We start from the raw sequence: 8,003 nt of genomic DNA, 5'->3' as shown, positions 1-8,003 counted from the left end.
CTTTTGTGCATTTTGTTTTCATCTAGGAAGAATTAAATGAAGTTGCTTAGGCCTGGAATGACCACAGTCCACAACTCCCAAAGTCCTCATAGCGACCATCTTTTATGTATGCCCTCCCAGACATTTATGGCGCGAGGGACTGTCTCAAACATGTCAATATGGACAAAGTTGAAGCCTGCCTTGAAGAATGCGTGTTCAAAGACTTTCCATGTGAAGAGGATGTCTTTCATCTCTGTGTAGAACTCATGTCAGAACATAACCTGGACTTCTCAGATGATGTGTTTCATACAGTGGATCTGTATGTAAAGCTAAGGCAGTTGATGCTTACTGAGTTGGAGCTTTTGCCTTAAAGGTAAGACATCGTTATGCATTTGATTGAGGTGGCAAAAACACATTCTTTGACCCTTGTCCTTCAGGGACATCTAGGGATATTTAGGCCTTTTCCCCCCTTTGTTTGGTTTTAATTTTGCTACATTTGCTGTCTGCAACAAATATCACCCCAAAAGACACTTTTTTAAATGCTGTATTTTCATATTTAAACTGTAAAATTTTATAAGTTATTAATTTATGGATGGTTGTCGTTTTTGGGGCACACATACATGGGTTTTGAGGGCCTGAAAATGTATTTCACAAACAGTGAAAAAGGCTATAAAAATTGTATTTAATTTTTGGAGGGTTTTTTTTTTGGATGGTTTATTTCAATTAACAAACCAATTTTTTGTTTTAAAAGACTTATTATTAAAACATATTTACACATAATGTCAGTTAGACCTGCTATTTGGAGGATATCCAGCGCATGTCACCTTGGAATTATGATTTCAACTTTTTGTAAATATGCTTTTTCATCTTTCTTTTTATTTAAGTAATTATTGATGTTTTGAAATATCTGGTTATGTAGCAGTAATTTTTTTTTCACTGTCAATTTTCACTGCTGAGACTTTTTATATATACCGACTGTTTTCCTGATTATGGGCAGTATAATTATATAGTTTTTAGCATATGGATAACCTAACTGAGTGAGATTTATGGACCTATGTTTTTTTTCAGATTGCGCCTCAGAATAATAAAAACCCAAAAATTACCAAAATGAAAGATGTAATTTGTCTCATTGAACACTTTATTATAAAACACAGATCTTCTGCCATCATCTTATCTTAAAACAAAATAACAACTGTACTGTATTTACAGTAACACAAAAACCCTTAAAGTATTCTTATAAAAATCTAATTGCAAGCACAAGACTTGGAAAAAGTACGACAATACACTCAACAAAAATATGCAATATGTTGTGCAAAAATTCAATTATTATTAAAAATACAAACAGAATGGGACAATAAAAAGAGATTGAGGATAATATGGCAAGATCTGATAACAATATCCTACAATTAAAGAATAAGAACGTGTGGTCTAAAACCACTATGAAGCAAATACATTAGGCTCAATCATGAAAACAGAAATATAGGAAAATATCTTTTAAATAACTACCCCATTGGCTGTGCAGTTTTAAAAAAGGGGGCTATGATAAACAAGGGTTTTTTTCCATTACAAAAATCAGGAAAAGCCAACTAATAATCAACCTTCAGCTAAGCAATTGCTGATTTCACAGAAATCCAAAATAAAAGCATATAGGTGTGCCTTATGGCCATTCAATTGAGCAAAAGTCACCATAACCCAGATGGCTAAACAGAACTGTACAAACATAACTGTAATAAAATACAATGACAAGTAAAACCTGACTTGTAAACTGTAAAATGTGTGCACGATGATAAAATATGTAGGAGATATATGCAATAGCTCCTAGATGTACTATATACTACATATTGCAGGGGTCTCAATCTCTAATTTTCTGGTGAACCACTACAATACATGTCATCTTGTGACATTACATTAATAAAATTTGACAAATTAAAATTAACCTAATGCATTTTTTTAAAGTTGATTTTGGATTCAAATAATAGAAAAATTGAATAAAAGGTGGGAAAACTGCTTTCATTGTTCACATGCACACATGCTGACTGAGGAAATGGGAATGCTTATAAATGGTCTCCAGACTGCCACTTTGAGACCTCTGCAGAAATGCATTTCACAAGTGTTTAGAAAAATATTGCCTCAGTTGTAATAGGAAAACACAGAAACACAAAGAAGTACCTCAAATTGCATTACAGTGGTATTTCACCAAAGACTTTTTCTTGGAACTCAGTTTTTAAACACCTGAAACCTTTGCTGTGACATTCACACGGGAACACTTTAGTTTTAGTTCACAACTCAAATATAATCTGTTGTAAAACAACAATGGCTTTTAAGCCATTGTCCGTGAATCAAACCTTTAGATAATGTCCATAACCCACACATTTGATTCCAACACACTGTTCATCTCCGATCTGAAGTCAGGATAGCTGTCATAATTTATCGACAGCTCCAGTTCGTTAAACCCAATGATGATGTTCTTTCCCAGATGTAAATCTGAACCTGTGCAAAACCTGAGGAACAAACACAAATGTTCCTTCTCAGTATTCTTCACATATGTAGTCAGATATTTCTGAATGAGCTTCTGGTGAGCCGTCATTGTTTCAGGGAAAGTGAGACACTTGGGAGCTTTTCTCACAGTTGGTTGGAGGGTTTCATAAACTGAAGATAAATCACAAAGGCTTTCCCATGCAGTGCTGAGTGTTCTTGCCCACTGTTCAATAACATAGGCAGGCTCTTGGACAAGTGTTTTGTGTGCAAGCTCCAATAGGACTTCAGTGGCATTGCAGGCTGTTGGTATCTTTCTGCAGCTGTGGTTATCAAGTATGTCTATAAGTTCTTCTTGGTCCACGGTGCTAAAGTCTGATCGCCACGCCTCTAACACTGTACGCTCAGAGTCAGGCATGAACTTAAAGAAATTCTCCACAATATCACTCTTTACATATCCAAAGGCAGCTTGTTCCAGAATGGCAGGTGCAATTTTCACAGGCAGATATTTCTCTCTAACCCATCCAAATGCAATGATTCTGCACACACTCTCCCACTCCGGTTGCCCAAAATCATGCCTTATGAAGGGCACCTTGTAAACGTTTCCAGTGGTGCACTGGTCATAGAATTCTTTCCAGAATTCTGAAAGACAATCTCTCACAACTCCCCCATCGTCATGGGCCATTTCAGGTGTTCCATCAGGCAGTAAGACCTGGATTTTGATGTCGACATCTTCAAGGTCCTTATCACTAAAATGTGAAATGAGCTCTGACATTACCTGCCCTCTGTGGACCACCACTACTCTCCTCACTGTCTCACTGGATGGACCAGGTTGTGGAGAAAAAATCAGGGTGTCATCCAAATGTATTGGCTCACTGTCAGAAAAGGGGCCAACAAAAATAATGTCACTGCTGTGAGAAGTGTTAGCACTTAGAGACTGCGTGGAAGATTGTGGAAGGTTATCGTTTGGAGTGTCTTCAATGTATGTCACATCATGGCTGATTGTTTCAAATGGAGCAGATGTTTGGACTGTAGTGACAGTAAAAGAAGAGGTTTGGTTTTGAGGACTTCAATTTCTGAAGATGGATGCAAACCTGGGTTGGAGCTCTGAAGGCTGTCATTTTGTTTTTTCTTTGTGGTGAGGTAGAACCTGAGGATATTTAGTTTTGTAACATGATAAAGTTCTCCTACTGTCAATGCATCATGGACTATCATCTCTTGATAATCCTTCAGATCACAGTCAAAATCTGTTAAGGGCCCCTGGAATGTTTCCTCCATCTGGAAAGAACAGGCCTGTTGCAACCTGTAATATGTCCCTTTTCTTGGCATCCTTGCAAATGCCTATTTTTCTTGTTCCTCCTCCTCATCTAGCTCTAACCTGCTTGAAAACCTCAGTGTCTTCATCATAATGCATCCATCCTATTTCTATTTTTCTATTTCTCTTCAGAGCATTTCTTTTTTGGGTTGTTTGGGAATGTTCTTCTTGCCGTGTGCTACTGCCATCCTCTTCAGATAATTTTCTTTTGGACAGTTTGGATTTCAGCCATTCAAAAAGCGCTGACTTGCGGCTGCTGCCCCTACGTCTGCAAAATCCAAATACTGCTAGACGATCACCGTATGATGGCAAATAAGTCTTCAGCTCCTCATCTGTCATTAGACTTATGACACTGGCATCAATCTAAAGATGGAAAAATAATTTGATTTATTAAAAATACCAGCCTTGAAAATACAATCCTATTTTTAACTTAAGAACAATGAGGAAAAGTTGCATTTCAACCAGTATCTTGTTGGAATTAAGTACCTTCTCATTCTCCAAGGTCTGTATAATTTCCTCAGAGACTTCTCTTTGTTTCAAGAATTCAGTCAAGTCTCCCATGCTGTAAGGAAGGATGTAAATTAAAATTACCTATTATAAAGCCACCATATTATCATCAAAGTATCTGTGCCTACCTACATTATGAGCTCTGACTATGGTGGAGAAGTGGGAACTGCATTTTTAAGTGTCCATTTGCACTGTAACTACAATCAGCATCACAATACAGTCAATCCCACATTTTCTCAGTTGTCTGGTTACAGTTTTATTGGTTTTGTTCCTTATTTATAGAGTTGTCAGTCATATTCCCTGTTTTGGGTGATTTGTGATTTTGTTTTATATAGTGTTGTACACTTATTACGCATGCTTTCAGCAAAACGTCTGTTTCATCAGACGTAACAGGTGTCATTAGCGTGTAACAGAAACCTTATAGGTACCTTTGGTTAACCCTCACGTTGCATTCTATTCAACTTTGTATGTCACACTGTTTTTGTATACCTTTTATCCAGTTATCATATCCTTCTGGGTAACAAGGAAATGACATCAGCCACATAGATTTCTTATTGGCAGCGCTAACTTGAAATTTTGAGTTAATAACCTGAAATTTCGAGAAAATAACTCAAAATTTCATGGATCTTTTTTTTTTTTTTTAGTGGCGGAAACAGGCTTCCATATGAAACCGAAAAGTGGATTGAAACCGAAAAAAATGGATTAAAACCAAAAAATGGATTGAAACCGAAAAAAAAAAATGGATTGAAACTGAAAAAAAAAAATTGTAAGCGAAAACAAAAAAATTACAGTTTCAATTGATTGTTTTTCACTATCAATTTTTTTTTCCGGTTTCAATACAAGATTTTTCAGTACATTTATTTCAGTTACAATATTTTTTTTCGGTTTCAATATTTTTTTCGGTTTTGTTTCAAGGTGGCATTGTTCTGATTCCATACGTTTATCCCACTGTAAATGTCCAGATGAACAGAATCAACCTTTTGGGATTTACGTACCTGGATGATTAAGCACGTATGAAGATGTTATTTTATTAATATTTTTAAAATGATAGCGGCACACACGAAAATGTTTGCAGCACAAACGTAGCACAAGCCTTTGACATCAATTTTGTTTGATTCCATCAATGTGGAGAGGCTGGTTGAACTCTGATGACCTCTAGAAATTTTTATTAATATCTTTAAAATGATAGCAGCACAAATGAAAATTTTTGCAGCACAAACCAGCACAAACGTAGCACAAACGTTTGATACCACTTTTGTTGGATTTGAAGAAGGGGGGGGGGGGGGGGGGGCAACTTCACTCACATGGAGATTTGCACTGAACAAGACTAACTTTTTGGACTATCTGTGTGCCCTGTCCACACACATTACAGCTGGACAGCACTGAGCTTTTCTTTTTCAAATCATTGAAGAGTTGCCAGCAATCCCTTTGTTAGCTTTCATGAACAGTGCATAATCCTCACTGGTAGGTGCCTACCATGGTGGTTTTGGTTATGCTAGTTGCTGGGCTAAAAGCAAGTTAAGTTAAAGAGGCAGATTATGGCTACTCCTAGCTGCTTCAACAGCTGGTACTGACAATGTGTATCTAATGAAGTGTCTGGTGAGTGTATTTAACTGTTTATCTTTAATTCCCTCTTCACAAACAAACAAAAAATTAAAAAGTGCCGTATACATGCAACATGAGACTTAGTGGCTATTTTAGTCTTTGTGTCTCAAACTGATAATGTTTAGGAACACTTCAGGGGTACGTACCTTTAGGAGAAGGAAAGAAAATATTGTCTCAGCATGCGCAGTCTTCCACGTTGTACCTTCACCTCACCGTGATAAATGCAAAAGTGTCTTTTTTGATTGATTGCCTTTTCATTTTAACCTTTCATATTCTTCTGTCACACTGTATAATTTCCTTTCTTTCTGTTCCTTGCTTGGCTGCACAGATGAAATTCTCACACATTACGCCAGCTTGTGCAAAAGGACTGTGGCACACAAAATAGCTTCTTTGATGGAGGTGTATTCAAAATTGTAATTCATGCAAAAAGACAAAAACAACTGTTTACGATAACAAAGAAAATAAGAAAAATTCTTTTCCTTTTCCACCCTCATAATCACATCTGCCTGTTGATAAATTTATTTGATAATACATTTCATCCAATTTCTTAACCCTTTATCCAGTTCAGGGTCGCAGAGTTTTCAGTCCCTATCCCAGCTGCTAAAGGGTGAGAGGTCAGATACACCATGGACCGGTCACCAGTATGTCACATATTTAAAAATATGAAGGTGTAGAAAGTGGCTTTCCACACCACCACTGCTTTCTAGTGTCCAAAAACACAAATGAAACCATCTATCCATCTTCTTCCGCTTATCTAGGGTCACAGGGGCAGCAGCGTAAGCCAGGGGTGTCCTTTTTGCAAAGAGGGCCAGATTTGGGAAGGTGAGAATGTGTGGGGGCCGACCATTCAGCCTGAAATATTTTGAACCAATAACATTAAATGCAAACGAACGACTTTATAATTTTTTCCCCCTTTTTTCACACACAAATTTTATTATGATTTTTTTTTATTATGAATCATTTATTATTAAACGTTTTTACCAAAATCATGTATTTGAAAAACACACAAAATGAAGAAAAATTAAACATCTAAATTCAAAACATGTGAACAGGAAAATAACATTAAGAGTTAACATATTCAAAAGTACAAAACATCAAAACCAAAAATGGATGTGTTTTTTATTATTTCAATTTTTAACTCTGATCAAAGATACGAAATTGAAAAACCGGCTGCCGGACCGAATTTGATTTTATTATTTAATTTGTAGGGTTTAGGAGACCTGGTTTGAGTGTTAATTGAAACAACAACAACGACGAAAAAAGACTAAAAAACTAAACAAATAACTTGCCTGCACTAATGTGAAGGGTGATAATTAAACCTTGACTGAAGTAAATGGCCCAGGTTTAGCCATAGCTGGACTGGCCATCGGGCACACCGGGCATTTGCCCGGTGGGCCGCTGGCGATTTTTTGTTTTTATGGGCCGATGGATTTATTTTTTATTTTATTTTATTTTTTTAGGAAGGGTATATATAATGAAAGGTGTTGGATTGGCCAATTGGTCATGATCGACTCTGGGCTGGACCAATTACAGCCGAGGAGGCCGGATGCACCCTCCCCCTTGTTTAGCAATCACGTGATTTCCGCGCATTGCATGCCGGGAATTAGTGGCAAAACAATCCAAGTACCGCATCAAATGCAAGCATTTGCAGCACCGCAAAACGTTAATTCTCCGGTTCCAATACCTTCTTGTTTTTTCTTTGCCGCACAAAAAAGGAATGCACAAAACAAAAGGAGAACAATGCCGGTCCGTACAAAGACAGACTCGACGAAAAGACAAAGAAAAGATACAAGGAAAAATCAAAGGAGTGAAAGGGTCAGACCCTTACGAGCACACAGAGTGGACAAAAGACGTTAGCGTGCTGCCCAACTTTCACCACGCTCAGATTTATAATTATACGGTTCTTGCAGTGAGTGCATACACTCATGAAGTTTAGTAACTTCAGGTCACTGCAACAAGCCCAGGTACAGTTTACTGACGGATGGGTACAGGACCGTGTAGAATGAAAGACCATCGTACGAACAAGGCAAGGCAAGGCAAGGCAAGTTTATTTGTATAGCACAATTCAACAACAAGGTGATTCAAAGTGCTTTACAGAGACATTAGAAACAAGAACAAATAA

At 37.2% G+C, this 8,003-nt stretch overlaps 1 pseudogene; it reads right to left on the bottom strand.

Annotated features, from left to right (window-relative positions):
- Positions 1–2,326: 2,326 nt before the first annotated feature.
- LOC146638331 (uncharacterized) lies at positions 2,327–4,330 on the bottom strand (annotated as a pseudogene).
- Positions 4,331–8,003: the final 3,673 nt, after the last annotated feature.

Source organism: Diplotaxodon limnothrissa, linkage group LG2 (genome assembly GCF_057381915.1).
Source record: "Diplotaxodon limnothrissa isolate DT_005_m linkage group LG2, D_limnothrissa_male_GT1.1, whole genome shotgun sequence".
NCBI lineage: Eukaryota > Metazoa > Chordata > Actinopteri > Cichliformes > Cichlidae > Diplotaxodon > Diplotaxodon limnothrissa.
Note: the sequence above shows the minus strand (reverse complement) of the source record. Positions and strands in the feature narration are given on the sequence as shown.